Source organism: Amia ocellicauda, chromosome 21 (assembly GCF_036373705.1).
Source record: "Amia ocellicauda isolate fAmiCal2 chromosome 21, fAmiCal2.hap1, whole genome shotgun sequence".
Taxonomy (NCBI): Eukaryota; Metazoa; Chordata; class Actinopteri; order Amiiformes; family Amiidae; genus Amia; species Amia ocellicauda.
In genome coordinates this window covers 17,375,230-17,395,180 of record NC_089870.1, presented here as the reverse complement: position 1 = coordinate 17,395,180, position 19,951 = coordinate 17,375,230, and the positions used below count along the sequence as shown (strand labels likewise).

The window sequence follows — 19,951 nt, the reverse complement described above, 5'->3', positions numbered from 1 at the left end:
AAGAGGGAAAGACTGATTAAAATGTCCATATTACCTCGAAGCACAGTGTCAACAAAAGACTGTAGGAAGCTCGATACATACATACACACAAATATATATATACAAATGTATTAAATACCCAATTCTGTAAATTGAAAAAGCCAATTTATATTATCATAAATAAAACCTCATAAACACTAATGCATGTGACTTTCTGCTGTATTTTTCTATATTCTGGGTGTATACAAAATATCAAATATAATTTATATTCAAGAACTCATTTTGCAAATGAAGATGAGCCAATTAAATTATTATAGGCTATTTAAAACCTATGTAAAGTATTGGCAAATGGGTCTTTTGGCATTGCTTCATAAATCTGTCAGGCAGCTGTACATAATATAGGAACTCAGTCGTCTAACACATGACGACTGTATATTATTCATGTTAGGTGCATAGTTTGAATACTGCTGTGTCTTAAATGTGAAAATCCCAGTAAATACATATTAGTATTAGAGCATGAACACAACATAAAGTATGTAACGTTTGGCATTTTTCCTCCTTGCAAGAATATCATTTCTCATGTATGATTCTAAATTGTAAGGATAGGAATAAATGTGAATACAACAGAATTAGAGACCTATTTTAGTTTAAATGGCAACTGCTTGACCTAGATGTACATGTTGATAACTCATCTTCTGAAATAGGGTAAAAATAGATGAAGCCGGCAGAAAGGCAATTAAAAGTTAAAGATTATTATAAAGCATATGTGTGAGAGAACACATCAGGTGAAGCGTTCACAGAGACGTTCATTTGGACAAGATCTCCCATCTGCAGCATGACGACCCAGTACAAAGAGTATTTGTTTGCCATGTTGTGCATTACTGAGGCAAGCAAGCCAACGCACACACAAACACACACACAACAGCATTGAATTTAATACTAATATTTTCATTCTAATATAAGATGTTCCCCATTATTTTTGCACAGAAATTAATTAATTAAATTAACATACCTGTATTATATATGCTATCCCTTCTAACCTATTGGGGATATTGTGGTGGGAATACTTTACATTTTACCTTTTCCTTCCACAACCTCCACATTTACTGTGAAGATTTGGAAAGTATTCTCAAGCCTCCTCTCTCAGTAGGCAGCCTTTTTTAATGACTCGGTATTATTGATCAGTCTAGTTATTAGTATCCCCAAATCACATTTTAATACATTGAGAACATCCAGAATAAAATAACTTATTAGGTGATTTTGTATTGATTTAATTGTGCAGAAGATTCATGTGTACACACACACACACACACACACACACACACACACACACACACACACACACACACAAAAAAGTCATGCCATAATATTTTTATACACAACAAATAAACATATGAAATTACCTTAAACGGGATTTTAATCCTCTTCATATTGCATCCTTTTTGCACTTTCTGCTCTCTCCTCCTCTCCCAGTAAACCCTTCACGCAGTCAGGGCGCATGGCAGCTCCCCCTGCTCCAGCAGGACTTTGTGCTGTAGAGCCGGGCGGGCTGTGTGCTGCCTGCCAGCTCCCCGTCTCCCCGGCAGCATGCTTCCTCAGTCCAGCGGAGGGCTCTGCAAGCCCACTCTCAGCCGTGGCTCAATCCCGCACCTTCGGCTCTCAGCTCAGGAAGCGCTCTGTCTCAGTGCTCTTCCTCCGCTCTGCGCTCCTTCAATAGATTAAAGGATTACATAAGGGAAAAGCCAGAGAGACTTATTGCTCCTGCTCCCGGTGTGTGTGTGTGTGTGTGTGTCCCAACCAGTCTGCGTGCTCTTCCTGCGATTGCTGCCTGATACTCCAGTAATAATGTCTCACATCTGATTGTTTATTGCTAATGTAAGACTTGCCTTCTCCCCTCGAAACCCCTGGGAGATGTTTACAGTAATGAATTCAGCTGATAGCGATCTCTCCACTGCTCTCTTCTCCTCCTAGCTTGCTGGCTGTTTCTCACTCCGTCCCTCCCACCCTCCCAGAGTGAAGAATGCTTCTTTGCTAAAGCAGAGAAGCATCAGTAAGTGGCCAAGTGCCACATTTCTTTCTCTGCCTAAACAAAACATAAAAAAATAACACTTATGTTTGTACACACTTAGTTGTGTTTCAGTGGTGTCTGTGCTGTCCTCCCATGGAGAAAAAAAATACATTGTGTGTGTGTGTGTGTATATATATACATAAATCTGGGAATGGCATTAATCCAGCAGAGTATCATTACAGGCTAATGATGATGATTTATATATATATATATATATATATATATATATATATATATATATATAAATATAAATCTCTATATATATTTCAACAGTATATGTGTCTCTCTCTCTCTCTCTCTCTCTCTCTCTCTATATATATATATATATATATATATATATATATATATATATATATATTCCAAGCACTTTACTTAATTATGTCAAATGTATACATGGCATTTTTATGTCACATTCAACACAAGTAAAGTGCTTGCATCGTGTCATTAACTTTTATAAGTTGCGATGGGGTCCACTGCGCTGGTTTACAAGATTTCAGCATGCATGATCTCGCAGTTTGGTGCAGCAGGAGTGTGTCCTCGAGGCCGTGGTCTGTTGCTAGTTATCTTGCAGCTGCTAGTAAAACCGTCTGCAGATATGGACGCTGCTATCCAAGGTCCCAGTGACTACAGATGTTTGGTTCCCAACACGATTTTGGATTAGGTAGTAGATTCAGCATGCTGCCCCAAAGCCTGACAGCAGCCTAGAACAAAATGCCTCTGTACAGCTGCATTAGAACAACATGTATGGCTGCATAATGCATTCAAAGCACATTTACGGTCTCTAAAGAATTACGTACATGACAAAAATATAGTTTATAATATAGATTTGTTTTCTGAAGGAAGAATGATGAGTTCATGAAACCACTGGGCTTCCATTTCACATTTGCAAACACGGTAGGAATTACGGACTGGGCAGTTACTCTACCCTGCCCTGGTTATCCTAGGGCACATTTCTAGCCATAGTGACTAAAATCATTTGGCTACCTAGAATGACTTCTTAGGTAATCTGTTTCGACTGTCTCAGCCTCTTTCCAAACACTGAATCAGCATCGGTTTTGCATGGCTTGCAGACACTTTTTTTAACAGCCTGAGGTTTAACTTGCATACCTTAAATGAAGAGACATATTCTGCTGCTGTACCTGCTTATGCCATTAGTATTTGACAAGTGAGAGACTAAAGGCTATGGCTGTTTGAGTCTTCCAGCTCGGTGGTGTTTTATGGGAGCCTCGATGAGTTATAATATTGGGAGTAAAACGAGGCATGATTTTCATATTTTTGTGCATGGCTGTGTCTGCCCTCCTGACACCACGGAGGACGGCTTCATAAACCGGCCACTCATGTGTTATTCCATGGGGCGCGAGTGGCAGCAGTCGGCTGTTTTCCTTTGACCTTGATGTTGCCTTTCCAGTCAGATTAGCATATACAATAAGCACTGCATGGAAACTGCTTAATATTGGGTATTGCTATTTAATTACTGTTATGTCTATCCTGGCTATGGAGATGTCTGAGTGACATCAAATTAATGGCAAAGGGATAGCTTAATGGATGGCCTATGGTTAAAATGCGATATGCTGATTATGTCGCTCATGATTGATCGATCTTATCAATTTGCGATCATTAGTCACAGATGACAAGAGGGAATGCCAAACACGCAACTGATGGTGATGCATGTTCTGTATGGAGAATAGGCTTATGAAAATAAATAAATGATGGTTCAGGAAAGATTACCAATCTCTTTGTTATCTGAAGCTACAGCTAAAGGTACTAGTTATATGATATTTTAACATCTTACTAATCTAATGACATTTTCAGTAGCTTTAGGTTTGTATGCCAAACATCGCAGCTGTCTTTTTGTCCCCCTTCCTCAATTGACAAATTAAATTTCCATCAAACTCTGGCTTGTTGCATATTAATTAAATAATGGACCATATGAGCTATGCAAAGGCAAGAGGCTGTTTATAATCTTAAAACAGATTGGACTTAAAACTGATAGGGCATGTGCTCATATCTGATGAGATAATCTAGATAAAGAGTTATGAAACCAATGCTGCACCAAAAAAGCGTGTTTAAATGGCATGAAATATCCCCAAACATGAATGAGAATGGAGGAAAGTGTTGTCCAGTTTTTATGTTTGTGATTTTGTGAATCATAGTATTACTGCCTTTTCATACAATTATCCCATACAGTTTAAGTATAGATTAAATGTTCCTAAAGCATAAAGCGTACAAAAAAAGTGTTATTTTGCAGTTAATCATGGTATACAATTCTTTAAAATGATTTATGTAAGTGCCTGGTGGCATTATGAGCACTGCAGGGTTTGCAATTTGCATTTTGTTCAGATATAGTGTACAATATCAGTAAAGGTCTTATACAGTGTGTGTGCAGTAAAGTATAGATCAGAATTGGTGGAGTGCTGCAAATTCAAAACACTATATCAAGGTGGCAGTAGTGTACAGGATTATATCCCTGGCTCACTATAAGTGCTGTGGAATCCATTGGAAATCATGGGTAACCATACCAGATGACTGCTTCTTAGTTTATTTTATTTAGTTTTAATATTAATTCATCACCCCAGAAAAAAAAAGAGTAATGTCTGAATGTATTCATTTATTTTTTGTACAGTCGAATGCTCTCGTAAGACTTTATTATATTATTTTCTTTCAGTTGTTAAGGTATGGAGTTTTTTTCAGGACTGAAAGACAACTCTACAGGTGAATATTTTATTACTCCTTGTACTGTGTAAATAATAAATGTCCAGTGTGATTATTTATGATTACATTTCATGAAAACATAAACAAGTAAATATGTGGCCTTGTCGTGGTGAATTATGATAGACCTTACTAAATTCAGTCATATGAAGATGAATGTATTTTCCAATAGCTGCTGTAATAAATGGCAAGCCTAAAGTGGTGAGCTTGTATATATATCGCTACAACCAATATATATATATATATAATTTTACCGGTACAAACTTTAATTAAAATATTTGTGTCAATACCAATTATAAACTGTGGAAAAACTGATTTTCTGTTACAATGAAGAATTAAAAATCACAACAAAATGAACTTTTCATACACGTTAATTGAATAAAATATGATTTGTCTTCTAAGCCCTTGATAATACTTAATGTTTTCTCCCAAATGGAGCATACCTTAACACTGTAATGTTAAAGAGTGGCTTATTGATTTCCATATTCTAAAGACCCATTTATTATATCATCATTTCCTGTGTACATTTCAGGGCCTTGAAGGTATTACAGGAAAAAAAAAAAAGTGTATATTGGAAAAATGCACCCACACTCACCCACACTCCCATGGATGTTCTGTGAATACCGAGATTACAAAAAATATCATTATGGAATAAATAACTGCACATAACACACAGGAATGGGACATTTTACATTTAGAAATCCTCAATTAAACCAACAGAAATATCAAGCAATTCTGGGTCATTCTAGAGATGCCTATTTTTTAAATATTGATGTTAAAGTGTTTTAGAAAGTTAACCAAGTGCATTGAATGTAGTCTGGTGTGACGGAAAACTATCATGATGGGTATAACAATTTATTTAATAAAGAATATATCATTTGAATAATGTATACTTTTATTCCATATCTTACAATAAGCAAACACATTTGAAAGTAGGGACCTTTTTTAAATTAGGATTTAATAAAGAAGGTACATAGTATCATTATGTTTGCACTGAAAAGATAAATATCAGACACTTTTTAACATCATACAAGTTCATGTTACCTGCCAGGCTGTACAGAACTTTATCTATGCATTGCAGAGTTTTGATTATCCTTTTTACAGTGCCTACTTTCCAAAGTTCAATGCGACTGCTTGTGTGTTTTGTTGTTCTGAGGAATACAGCTGACTTCTTTACGGTTTAGAATAACCTAAGCAAAGAAAATCTATTAGCAGAATGAAATTAGGTAGGGGAAGTGACCCAATTAAGCCCACCGAAGTTTTACATGTTTTCTTATAAATATTCTTCCCAATTAAGTGGGGATTAAATCAAATATTAATCTCTCATCTAAACACTTGTGGTAGATTTCGTCATAAATTGACTAAATTAAATTCACTTATTTAATTGCAAAAGTGAAACGTCCCACGTGTCCCAAATAAGACCACAAGTTTTAACAGTAAAAACTTCAAATTGTATTGATTAAGCACTTAATATTTTATAGATTATTGAATTCAGACCTAAAATAACAACATAACCAATTAAAATTGTGTTTTTATATTATCTGAGACTAATTTCCATCACATGCAATTGTTGAACTTGTAGAGGCAGTTTGCTCTGCTAGTGTGCTGGTTGTTGGGGTCGGGGACAGGGCTGTTGGGCTATGGAAGTCTGCACAGGTGCTTCAGAAAAGGAGCATGATTTGTGGACACTTGTCTGTCCACCTGGCTCTGGCTCACAGGGAATATTCCAAAGATTTCTGGCTTGAGAGCTGTGGAAAGCACATCAAGTTTCGCAGGGAATTCCTCCTTTCAAATTGTTTCCCTGCTAACACGGCAATGGCAGCGCAGTTCTTCCCTCCATTACCTTTTGACTAGGGATGCACCGATCCATCGGCCACCAATTGGTGTCAGGACTTTATGCCCAAAAAATATGATATCGGCTATTGGCCGATTGCTTTAAAATGGCCGATATTTCTGACCGATATTTCTCTCTGATGGTGCAGCTTTTATTGCGTCTAACTAAGCATCCAATTTGTTCTATTCTACTCATGTACTTTAAAAAAAATATGAATGATGCACATGAACTGCAATGCAGTCCCCCCCCCCCCCTGACCTGCTCTCGTTCTATAGGTCAATAAATAATAGGAAAGTATTGGACATGGGAATCATCCCTGAATTTTCATATTGGTCCATCCTTACTTTTGACTTCACCGAACACTGTCTTGCCAGTGGCTGGAGGATGTGGCTGAGGTGAGATGGGAGCCAGAGAAGCACAACCCTGTTTTCTCTGGCCTTGGCAGCAAGTGCCAGGGAAATATCTGAGGCATGACTGTCAAAAATGTAAACTCTTGGCAGTCCCATGTCAAAGATCTCTGACAAAATTAGCTTCTCAAAATACTCTTGAAAATTATTTTCTATCCATCTGTGATCTGCACGAAAATCACAGCAAGCTTCCCTCATGTCATTGTAGTCCATATACGTTTTTCTCTGCCTGCCCATTTTGTCCCCATAATGAAAATAAGGTAAGTAGTTAAGTTCACGAATGAAAAGGATGTATTCTGAGTAATATTAATTAATGTAAGGCTTTTTTAATATGAAGTACAGTGGGTTGGTTCTGGTCTTAGTGGGCTTATTAAGAACAACAGTGGTCCATGGAAAATTAACCTCAATAATTTTATATAGAGTTAATGTAAACACTTAATATCTTTATAATGAATAAAATACATTATTTTTTACAACTTAGACCATGTTTATTATTGTTGGTAGAACAAATTCAATAATGATTCTACTTTAAAGCATGTGCAAATAGGCTTTTCAAGGGTGCTGTTCCTTTTAAGCCCATATGACAAAAACAATTAGATTCTTAGATTATAATAATTGATAGAACATTAAATATTGTTTTATCTGAAGAATGTTTGATTTGTTTTGATTTACTATGGTCATCAACAGTGTTCGTTGTTCAATTGCATCTATCTGTGTGACCATCACTCTTACAGTGTCCCGCACTCACTCCGGAAACTCATGAAACCTATATTTTCAAATACAAAATAGTGTTTTTAAATACAAATGCAAATTCATCATATAAGGTTTCATTTGATTTATTAATCTGTTAATTGTATAATTCTTATCAATATTCACCACATTTGTTCACCAAATTCCAGAAAAATGACTTCTTGGGAGGGCCCCTCATAAAGCAAAGTTTTGGGTTGACTTCTAAAAATGCTGCTGCACAGTGGCAGCACAAAGTCTTACAGAACTCAAGAACACAAAATGTGTGGCTTCAAATTAAAAGTAACATGACAGTAACAACTTTGTGCATTTGCTCTGCAACAGATCATCCTTCTAAAATGTATTTGTCTTTTTTGTATTTCAAAATAAAAGTGGGCTTATATGGTACGTGTGCTTAATTGGGTCACTTCCCGTACCTCTACAAATGTTTTAGTATGCTTAGAGAAAAAAGATTGTAAGTATAAAAGATTATACTGTCATAATATAATCTGTTGAAAGTGACAGTTTTTCTTCAGTACTGGAGACCTGTGTTTGTTAAAGGCTGCGTTTTCAATGTCTCACATGCCTGTAAACTCAGTCTCACCTAGAAGGGGATTTATGTCATGGATTATTATGTCCAATGGCTAGTCATCAAACTTAAATCTCAACTGTTGCAAAGCCTTTTGGTATATTTATCTTAATTTCAGAGAAAGGCTTGAGAAATCCAGTCAACTAAAGGAACTTAAAGCAACTTATTCAAGTATATATTCCTCCGCTGCAGAACTCTCTTGTTTTGTAGAGAAAAATAATATGAATTTAGTTTATTGAGCTCAGAAACTAAAAAGAGGCAGTGTTCAATCAGCCCTCGATTTATTTAATCAGTAGTTCTCTCAGTCAGAAGTGAATTATTTGTGAAAAAGAAATACACCGCTGCGTTCCTCCAGATGGATGTCTCCCATACGCGTATCAAGCTGTATAAACAGTGGACGGCAACACAAAGAGCCCTGTTAGTCAGCAGGCCCAGGTTGATATGAAGGGAAAGGTCAGGGAGTGAATAGCTGTTTAGAAGATGGGACGATATTTTGACGGTACATCTGTGTTGGACATCCCCATCGGGGTTAAACAAAGGAAGTCACAAGCTCAGGAATCCCCAGCAGCAATACATATATATGACTATATTCCCCGAAATGCAATACTTTGTGCATTTGAAACAGGGTGCATTGTGTACATGAGCTCATTACGGTGACTTGACCCCTCTGTGAGTGTTTAAATGTTCCCTTGATGGGAAATTGGTCCTTTGGTGTAACAAGTTTATCTGCCATTTATCTATGGGCCATTTGTTGTTGAGCACCTGTGTTGGTGCGGTTCGAATCCCGAGTGGGGGGCTCCAGCCTGCGCAATCTACACCTTATCTATGACTGGAATATGTCATCCAGAAAAAAATCGGAACATGCAGATCAATTCAATGAGCTTAGCTGGGAAGCAGAGAGATGTTTTTAAGTTTTAATAAAACAATGTAAAATATTTTATTTTTGGTTAATTAACATTCTGAATGTGTGGGCATGGACAGTTAGTATTATTGTCTCTGTAGTGTCTCTGTAGTTTATTAACATAAACAATAGATGCACTACTTCTCAAGCTTCAGATCAACTTTTTGTATTTTCCCAACTCAACTTCCAACACAGGATTTCAATTAAGAAAGAATTCTTTGCATTATGACCCCATTTCCTGAACTTGATGAACTTCCGACTAAGATCACAATTCCTTAGCGTGTCAGTGAATTAGCAGGGTTGCAGAAGAATTGTATTTAAATTAAATAATCCATCTGTTTAAAACAGACATTTCCCATGGTGTTTACACCTATTCTCTCTTTTTCCTATTATAACACTACTACCACAAAGCTTTAGACCTTAATATAAAACCTATAGATTCCTTTATTGTGTGAAACATTAAAGTCTAGATTAACTAAAACTGCCAGATGCAAATTTCAAAATTAGTATTTGATAATATCCCCATTGGAGAGACACAAGGGGCTTCCAGCAAACACAAAACTACACTGAGGTAGGTTCTTCGTAATTTTCTATCTGTGCTGCACACATTATAGCCTAAGAGTATGGTAAGAAAATTAACAGTTATTAAAAAGGAAAAATAATGTAGCTATTTGTTGTTTAATTAGGTGTAGCCTAACCTAAAATCGAAATAAAGAAAAGATGCCCCAATGCCAAAACACAAACAACCGAAACTATACAATATATGTATATGAATGTCATATGATGAGCCATACCATCTGATATATTTGGTAACTCAAGTGTCACACAGAAGTTAAATGGATAGGAGGGTAGAAGACGTTGTTTATGTTCTTAGTGGTTTCCTGTGACCCTCCAATCCTCTCTAACCCTCCCCCAAGTTAAGACCAAAGCACTCAGTGTGAAGGATTTATCTTTGGTTCATCGAGGGCAGGGGTTCTTATCCTGTGGGTGTGCCTCCCCCGGGAAAAGGACAAGTCAGGGGATATTTCAACTTTGTGGGTTCTACACATCCAAAGGACAGAGACTTACGATACCAAAGATTAAGTTTGTATGTGACATATTGGAGATCAAATATAATACAAGAAAGACTCATAATTCTTTCATAAATAAAGACATACTAATGTGCAAGTCATTCTAAATACACCTAAGCCTTGATACTATCAGTGTCAAAAGACATAATAATAATGTTCTCAAATCACAAGACAATTAGAGTTTTAACTATGTATTTGTTAATTAAGCAATATATTTTTTTTGATACTGCATGACATTTAATTATCTCTTTCGGTAAAACATAAAACAGTAGCTTTATTAAGCTCTTTTCACATTAATCTGAGGACCTCAGGTATGAAGTTTTAATTGAACACTATTAGTATTTATGTTGCATTTGAAATATTAGTTCTCCACATAGGGACGTGTATTCGGTTTCAGTTAAGGAATGTTAAAGGTTTGCATACTTTTGTAATTAGCAGAGAAACTAGTCCAAATTCAGCTCATAATTCCCAAGGTGTGTTTAATAATTGTACTATATAAAATCTCCAGCATTTAATAACTTGGTTTTATACCACAGTCTTACACGATAATCTTTACAGCTTTCTTTTTTTCTTTCTATGACGCCAATTGCAGTTTAATTGCACTTGCCCAGGTTCTCTTGTGCTCTTTATAATGAGTGCTTGTTCATTAGGGACCTATCAGAAAGCTGTTGAAAACATCGGAAAAATGGACCTGAACAATACAATGTGATAGAAACCACTCAATTAATGATGGATATATGGAATCTTCTTTTCTTTGTGGTAAGAAGATCTAAGAACACAAAGAATTGGAGAAAAAATATATATATCTAAAGGTCACTTCGGTTTAATTCAAGATATAAGCACAGATACAGTAAGTATTCTAATATTAGACGATTATTATTATTTAATTACTTTGTTAGTTTGATTTATTTCTTAGCAGGCACCGTAATCCAGGGTGATTTATAGTTTACACAATAAATACATTAAACAGCGTAACAAGCTGCAGTGATACAATAAGTACAAAATACAATGAGCAAACATCCTAATACAATGAGCCAACAAGTGCAGACATAATCCAGTTAAGTCCTATGTGCTAAAAGGAGGGGTAGGTATAGGAGAAATCACAGAAAAACAGTACGTGTTTTTTAATAGATGTATATCGATATAACTGATTTTGACTAACGATAAAAATTAATAAAATCAAATCTAAATTATACAATTTAAAAATCTACATGAAATGATTAGGCTTCACGAAGTTGCCAGAGTAAGTAAGACAAAAATAGTTTGTGTATTTTTTTTTTATTGATCTATGTATTTATTTATTTATTATTATTCCACATGGGGTCATTGAGGCAATAAACCTCTTTCCAATCTGTAGTCCCATCTGGTTGCTTTGTTGAGCAGTCGGTGTCGTGGCCTCTTTATATTCCACATGTTTGGAATATGTGTCCCAAAGAGTCGGTTGTCAGTGTATAGGAATAAATTGTGATTATTGCCATTAACATTCTATATATTCTGTTTAATAATAAATGAAAAATGGTGGGCGCATAAAAACAAGATTACTTCTAGAACTATTCCTGGCAGAAAGCATGTAAGTAAGTAGGGTAATGAATTATTGTGATGTAAAATATATATTAAAAAAAAATATTTTCTGCTCTAATTATTTAGCAGTGGGTCATACCCAGAAAGATAATTCTTCTGCGGGTGGCACTGGGCTGAATACCAACGTCTGCCACCCTCAGCAGATTAATTGAAGCATACCGCTGCAAATTAATCACATATGGCTAATATCCTTCTGCTTAACTTCACTCTGAAAGGCAAAATTACCTTTTTACAGGCCTAACTTATGACATTTTGCTGTTTCATATCTACCAAAAAGGGCCAAGGTCAAAAAGGGATTCTAGCGTTAAAACATATGAGCTTTAAAGTGTTCTATAATTTGTATGGGTCAGTTTTTACTGCATTTGCAGTTCATCTTGTGGCATTTCGGGTTAATTACTATGATCAAAGAAACAAAAGCCACCAGACATTTCCTTTCTCGTTGATACCTACAGATTATAAACTAAACCACATTGACCATTATTAATTTACGGTGACTATGCTTGAAAAGACCAAATGGATATCACTGAGATGATCTATCAATATATTCTAAGCACTTGGCATAAATGGCTAAAAGACCACATTGTGTTCAAGAATGCTGGAGATTGCTGAATATATATTTTTGAGGGTGTTCACAGAAACACACGAATTGAACATTGAACTGAACAAGAACTCCATCCAACACCTACAGTATATAACAAAACAAAAAGTTTTAGACACTACACTAACCAAATTGTCTACTAGTTATTATAGACTAATCATAGTATTGTATAAGTCTAATCAATGTAGGATTTTTTTACTGGATATTTACTGAAGAAATATATTTTCTGGAGTTTAGTGCACTCCTGTAACTTTTGGAAAATGCCCCAGGAGTCGCACGCTGGCTGTACTCCAGGTTTACTGATAGGTTATAACAAGACGAACTTGTTTTTATCAATGACTTCTTTATAGTATTTGCACATAGGCCGCACGGATATACAGTATGTGTTCAGTGACTGCAGGCATCAAAGGCATGTTGAGACCAGGCAGCTCCGCAGTATATAGCACAGCCCAGTACTGTACATCACTGAATGTTAGGATTTATGTGGTTAGAAATCTGAGCAATTTAAACTGAGACATATGTTTGTGTGACAATGGGTGAAAACAAATGACAATAAATAAATAAATATACAGAATACAATATTTTCCTCAACATAAATTCCCTGCAGTCATTTAAAAGGAAATTCAAACCCTATTTATCAATCTAATAAGCTGTATTTTGACTATTTAATTATATGGGCAAATAAATAAATAAATATGGTTGAATTGAAGTAGGAATCTATAATACCACCTGCAACTACTGTTTGCCATTCATGTCAGTTTTTCTTTTTCCTCATTTACTCCCTGTAGCCAAATATTCACTAGTGTTCTGTATAAAGGCCAATCGCGCCACTGTGCTTTCATTAATATGCATGGCCTCGCTGATGAAGAAGTGACCTGGATTGACATCGCTCCAAAATGACTGTGTGTGTAAATTTAATGGGCAGAGATGTATGTTCCCATGATCTTAAGAGTTTCCATAGCATCTGTCATGATTTATTTTTTTTCTTCCACACTTGCCTAGGTTTTCTACTAGTTTGGTCATTTTTTACGGCTGGCTGAACTGCCCACTCAATCGCATTTTAATCATCAACAAAAGTGACGAACAAAAAAAGTGCCCACCTACTGTATAGATCAGACATGTTAATTGAAGCATGGATTCCACCGGAGGAACTAGACAATAAGGCCGAATCGCACTACCTCATTATTTCAGATTTATAACATGAGCCTCAGAGCTGAGATACCGGAGACTTCTCATTTGATTCATTGGCAAAAGTAAATACCAGTGGCATTTAGTGCCTGGAAATGTTGCCTTTGTTTATTAAGTTTATTCAAATCCAACACATTTGACAGTTTACATGCATGTTTCCAGCATAATTGGCATGTTTTTACAGGATAAACATGAACATTGGTTAATTGCATTTTAAGTGACAACAGGATTTCAATCTTACAATTTTATCTGTCTCAGAAACATTATTATTCTAATGCCTCATTAACTTGTTTTTAAATGTATTTAACTAACATGATGTGTTCTAAATATGAATACAAGTTAGAGGCATTTGTTTTATGTATCAAATAATACAACTACTTTCTTTTAAAAATGTACATTACTTTCAGATCAAATAGGGGAGCAAATATTGGAATCTGTACCTAAATAAATCTGTTGTGCTTATTGTTTAAAGAATAAGTCAGATCCTCTAAAATTGAACACGTTTGGCTTAGATTTGATTTTAAGAAGTGGAAACTGATATTTTAACATTTTACACGCCATTGTCGTCTTTTTAATTATGTTGAGAGGCTCCTACCACATTAAATGTAACATTTACTGTATCATTATGTTGTTGTTGTAGTGAGGTTTTGTGGGAAGGGAGATTTGTGAAAAACGGAATAATTAGAGGCTTTTAAAGCTGTGTTTGAAGCTATAATGGCTTTCAATCCAGTGGAAAGTCCTTTAGTTCTGTATAGGATTGAGTATGTGTCTAAAGCTTAACACGTGTCATTCAATGGAAAGAACTGGAGAACTGAGAACACTTTTGGAAGTAGTTGTAAAGGCCATAAAGTCTGAACAAATGTAATAGCTACTAGAACTACACTTTTTGTCTGCCATGATTTAATAATTTCCCAATATAGGGATAGATTTTACTATATCTCACTGTATAGTACAATCTTATTTTATCAATTTTTGTTCTACTTTTTTGTGTAGAACAGAAGTAACACTATAGCCTCACTAAATTGTAACATGTATTGAAAGTATTTTCATTTGAACAAAATGTAATATGCTGGCTGGCTTATGCAATGACACTTAACTAGCAAAAGCAAGCAAAAACTGTTCTCTCTATCTCTCTCTCTTTAATACACATTATACACATAAACAAGGCAGGTAAACGTTAACACCCTGCTTTAGAGAAAATGTTTTTCTTGCAATCATGTGAGTAACTTCTAGAACAACATTGAAATAGAAGCGAAATTATCGTATTGTTTGCAGAACAATGTGTAATAGAGAATTGCTAATGAGCCATATTCGAAAAGATTTCCAAAGACTTGAAGGCATCTTGCCAAGGGCTGCCAACACCGCAACCTCATCATCATGCTGTAGACTTCCACAGACAAACATTTATACTTCCGTCTATTCATCACAATTGGGGAAGACCTGATTATTGCAGTACAGGCACAGCATTTTTTTTTTTTTGTTACAAATTCATTACAACTTCTTATGCTTTACTTATCAGTATTCTGTTCTTGTTCCATCTAAAATAAATTGTAGCAGGGTTTAATATGTGGTCTTGTGTAACCAATGGTCGGGCTTTCCAGTACATAGGCAACTTTTTTGTAAATGAGGTATCAAATAATTTAACATTACATGTGTATCAACAATCAATATTCTTCATTGAAATGTTTCAGAATTTCATAAATTTTTTCCCCAGGTGTAACCTGTAAACTGAAAATTAATACAAATGTTATTGGCTATTTCCCGTTTAGATGTAACTTTTCTTTTTAAAAAGGAGAATAAGCAGTTTAAATGATTATAATCTGCTGGCTCTAGTCTTCCCACAGCCATTAAACACATGGGAAAGAGGGTTAGGTCAAAAATAATATGTGGTATTGATTTGATTAAAATGGGCTGTGCAGTATAATATGAACAATATGGGAATGCTACATGATTTATTTTTTAATATGTTTAGATGACCCTTTGCATACAATAACGTCTTTATAAAACCAATATTGCCAATGAATTGAAACTAGAACCTCAGACACAAATATGGCATAAGAAGTGGAGTTTCTGATGTCAATGCATGCATTTGTTCTGAAGAAATTGACTAATTAGACTAAGAAGAATTAGGCATCGCAAGACATGTGCGTTTAATATTTTCAACTTAGCTGTTTATTCCTTCTTATCAGTTTACAGAGAGCCGTGAAGGAATTCAAGCTAATTTGCTCCAGTTCACAGGAAATGTCTTTAATGTAATGGCTCTTCATGCTTCTGTTTCTGTGTAAGGGCCCAAACTGCTTTGCCTATCTGGGGCATTACTGCAAACAGTGTGAGAACTGCACTCAAGTCTTCATTTCTGTGAGTGTGCATTACCTGTATATAAATTGAAAGTGCTTGACCCCCCAATGTCATAATTTACTGCAAAATCTTACAGTCACTCTAATGGGCCCGTTCCCTAAAAGTGCAAGGCTTAAAGAAGTGACTATATATTATGTCACAGTGACTCTGGCTTGTCCATTCCATCATGAGGAAAGGTTGCATTACTGAAACAACTGTTATTAACAAGAGCACTTTCCTTTTCGATAAAAGAAAGCACTAATTCTCATCTTCGTGGTGCATTGCAGTATATCAGCCTGGGGTCCTTTAAAAAATCAAGTTTGATTGACACAGGTTTGTAAACAGGTGATTTATGGCATGTTAAGTTGCCCTCGTGCTTACTGTAGAAACATTATGGATTGAAGACTTGAGAGATTCTGAGCTGCAAGGGGTTTTTGTTTGTTTTATAAATCAAAAATCTGAAATAAAATCCAAAGAGATTTTTATTTCAGAGATTTCAGCTTGTTTTATATAGAATAACTTACCTTACAATGGCCAGCACACACAGACTAAACTAAGCTGCTATGCTTAGGGTATATACATCAAGTGTTTTCCACCAATTTGCTATTTCCAACACTTTTTCTGTATTGAATAAAATACAAATTAAAGTTAACATACATACGTCACCGTGCATACTGTTTATTACAAATATGATTTGTATGAGTGGATCATTTTTCACTCTTTTTGCAGCCTATTTGTACTTTTATTCGTGTTAGAAAAATAGTGAGAAATAGCGAATTGGTGTAAGACCCTTGATGAATATAGGCCAATGTCCTTGAAATGTACAAAAAACTATTTGACTCACTGCTGTAGATTTGAAACTCATCATTAGATACTGTATATATATGTTTACATATATGTTTTAGTTCAATTAAAGAGGCTTGGATTGCTGAAGGTGAAACAGTCTGTGCCTACAGTCATTATTGAATCATTTTAAGCTTGCAGGAATAATTTCACAATTGATACAACCTTTAAAAATAATCATGTTGCACTGAGCCTTTGTTTGGGAGTGCCAACACAAACTGACTCATTCCCTGGAATCTTTGCTTTTGCCATAATAAATTATGGTAGGAAGCAATTGCTAGGCGATCTGCTGAGGGTCTGAAATTCAACTCTCTCTTGTGCAGGATGTGGGGCACCCTTAAAGCATGCTCTTCCCCCGTGAATTTCCATGCCATTTAATCCTGTCTGCAACCAGCTGAACAAATGGGAAAAATGTTGTTGCCATGTATTGAACTATCCTTAGGTAGGGAGGAGAAGGACTCTGAAACGTGGTATTTTTACAAATGCCTTGGTTGTTTGAGAGGTGGCTGATAAAATACAGCACATAACCAACATCAGTATAGATAAGTTAACCTTTTAAGATACAGCCCAACAACATGACAACGTTTTTTTCATTTAAAATAAACAAAAGCAAAACATGAACTTGGAATGTAGTTTGGTGAGTGGAGTAGATGGTTTTTCTTTAGTTTTTTCATTCCCGTTTCAATAACATCAGCTGATTCCAAGGAAGGAACTGGTCTAGAATGGATGTTTACAACACTTAAACATTTAAACAGGGGATGGGATTGTAGTCTGGCAGCGCACCATGTTTGAGGTGTGAGCATGTGTGGGTCTGGTTAACAGATGAATAAACAAGACAACAACAAAATGTGGGAGTAAAATCATCAGTTTCAAATCCCCTCTCACACTGAGGGAAATGTTTCCTGGGGTTGAAGAGTCAGGCTGTCAGTATAATTATCTCCACATGGTGATATAAAAGGACATCTTTACATGAACTGATACTCAGGCCAAGGCTTTTAAATACTATTCACATTCTGTCTGTTCCTGTTGGTGTGATTAGTTTGTGGCTTTTATTTATTGATGCATTTGTATTCAATTATGAATTATGAGTGACCCTTACCTATTCTGTATATCTAAAAGAATGATGTCTCTTAAGTTCATGCCCACATTCAACAGCTTTCAATGATTGCAAACTCTGTCGAAAACCTGCATGGCGCTGCTATAGTAAAACAAATGAACCCAGCTCCGTTTTTGTTCTGCTCATGGAAATCGGTGTCTGTCCTCGTTAGTCTAACCAGCATTCGTGTCTTGTGGCTCGAGGCATTAAGATGAGATCTACTGATTACATGTCACACCTTACAACTGTACAACATCCAATTATGAATACTGGTGTTTTCTGAAACCCACAACGTATCTGTATCTGTTTTAATATATAGTGCTGTGTTAAGCCAAAGGTTTAAAAAAAAAAAAAAAAAAAAAAAAAAAAGTTTTTTGCGAGGGTACTTCTGCATAAACAAGTTTTTAAACCTTGCGTTGTTCCCAGTGCATATAATTTAAAGGATTAATGTGTCTGACAGTAGGGCAGTGAAAGTTTTCTTATTAATGTGTAACAAAATAGAACCAAACTGAAATGCCATATTGAGAGAGAGAGAGACAGGGGAAGGTTTAATCTCTAATGAATAGAAGAAAATCCGCCATTCAGGATTTTGATTCACAATAAATTAGCTGATTGTGACTTTTGCAGTAAACAGAAATGCCCCCCTGACTCGGGCATGAACAGGGTGTGTATAGTGGCTGATTTCTGTGTTAAACAATGAAATAGACCAGAATATACCACAAAGATGCTTTCCACAGTTACAATTAAAATCAATTTAGTCGCATTGAATAATGATAATAGCTTTTTGAAGCCAGAACATGAAAATGAGCACAGTGCATTCTCCAGTAATAGCAAATGTTTAACATATTGGATTGCTTTCTAAATATGGTCATATAAAAACAAATATTTACGGTCTATAAAAGAGTGGAGCCTTATTATTTTTCTCTTTATAACAAAACTAATGTGATGTTGGCTGCTTCACCATGTGCCTTCTTATGTTTCTTAAAAAAAAATAAAGTTAATGGATTACTACGAATGATCTATAAGGGTTAGTCACAGTAGGAGGTAGACAGATAAATGTTCAGTTGTCTGAAAAATAATTTAGGTTTGGAATAATAAACTACAAAAGCTTCATCCCCCGCTAGGAAGCACTTTATGTTCTCAGTTTTTATGCCACAATGCCACTAAATACTTGAAGTTAAAAACCAGAACCCAGAAAGGTATTCCTCGTCTTAATAACCCAGATAAGGTCTAACATAAAGATTTAACACTTCAGTAAATATTTCCATGAATAGATGTCTATGCCCTATTGTAAGTAAAACTAAAGTATATTTTAAAGACATGTCTTTTGTTGGAGAGAAACTATATTCAAATTTGTAAAATCTAATTTAGTTTAAATCCAACAATTTATGAATAGTCTTATACAGCATTGATTATACATTATATTTCACTAGAGAAAGTACAGACTTTTGCAAATACAGACACTAAATGAAGTCAGAACATTTTACTAAAGCTTAAAATACATAAATACATTTTTTTTTCCCATTACAAGTTTAGACATGTCTATGATGTCCATAAACTAACTTTTTACCAGAAGAATCCATTGAATACTGACCAGATTGGCCTGCTTTAGCCAACAAACAAATACGTAATCTGATAGCATTTTTACAACTTCTGGGATGGAATTGTTTTCTTTAAATAATTACAAATATTGTTTAATATTGTTTTGGTTGTTGTTTTTGTCCTCTTCTGGTCCACTTAATGGTTTCTCTGTGATGGGTTTTATTTATTATTCAGTCTGCGCGTTACATTCAAGCACATTTTTCATTCTGAGAAAGTAGTCTAATTTAGTGCCCTGAGAAAGTATAAGAGTAAGAGTATAGTTTCACGTCCGAATCTACTTGTTTGATGGAAAGGGGCATAATTAGCTGCTATGTCTTATTAGCACTGATTGTTAGATACCTTGAATACGTTATATGTGCATGGGAACTCAACATAAATGCTCCCTAACTGGTACACCGCTGAGCGAGCTATGGATGAGCAATC

The 19,951-nt window shown here is 35.4% G+C and overlaps 1 protein-coding gene and 1 long non-coding RNA gene across 3 annotated transcripts in view; one reads left to right on the top strand and one right to left on the bottom strand.

The window, feature by feature from the left end:
* Positions 1-19,951, top strand: part of LOC136717066 (uncharacterized) — a 245,287-nt gene that overhangs the window by 11,121 nt on the left and 214,215 nt on the right. The window lies entirely within an intron of this gene.
* LOC136716881 (leucine-rich repeat transmembrane protein FLRT2) overlaps positions 1-19,951 on the bottom strand; it is a 28,889-nt gene that overhangs the window by 6,885 nt on the left and 2,053 nt on the right. For both annotated transcript variants that reach the window (XM_066694290.1, XM_066694289.1), the window contains exon 2: positions 1,383-1,687. The gene's annotated coding sequence lies outside the window, so the exon portion shown is untranslated. The remainder of the gene's footprint in view (positions 1-1,382; positions 1,688-19,951) is intronic.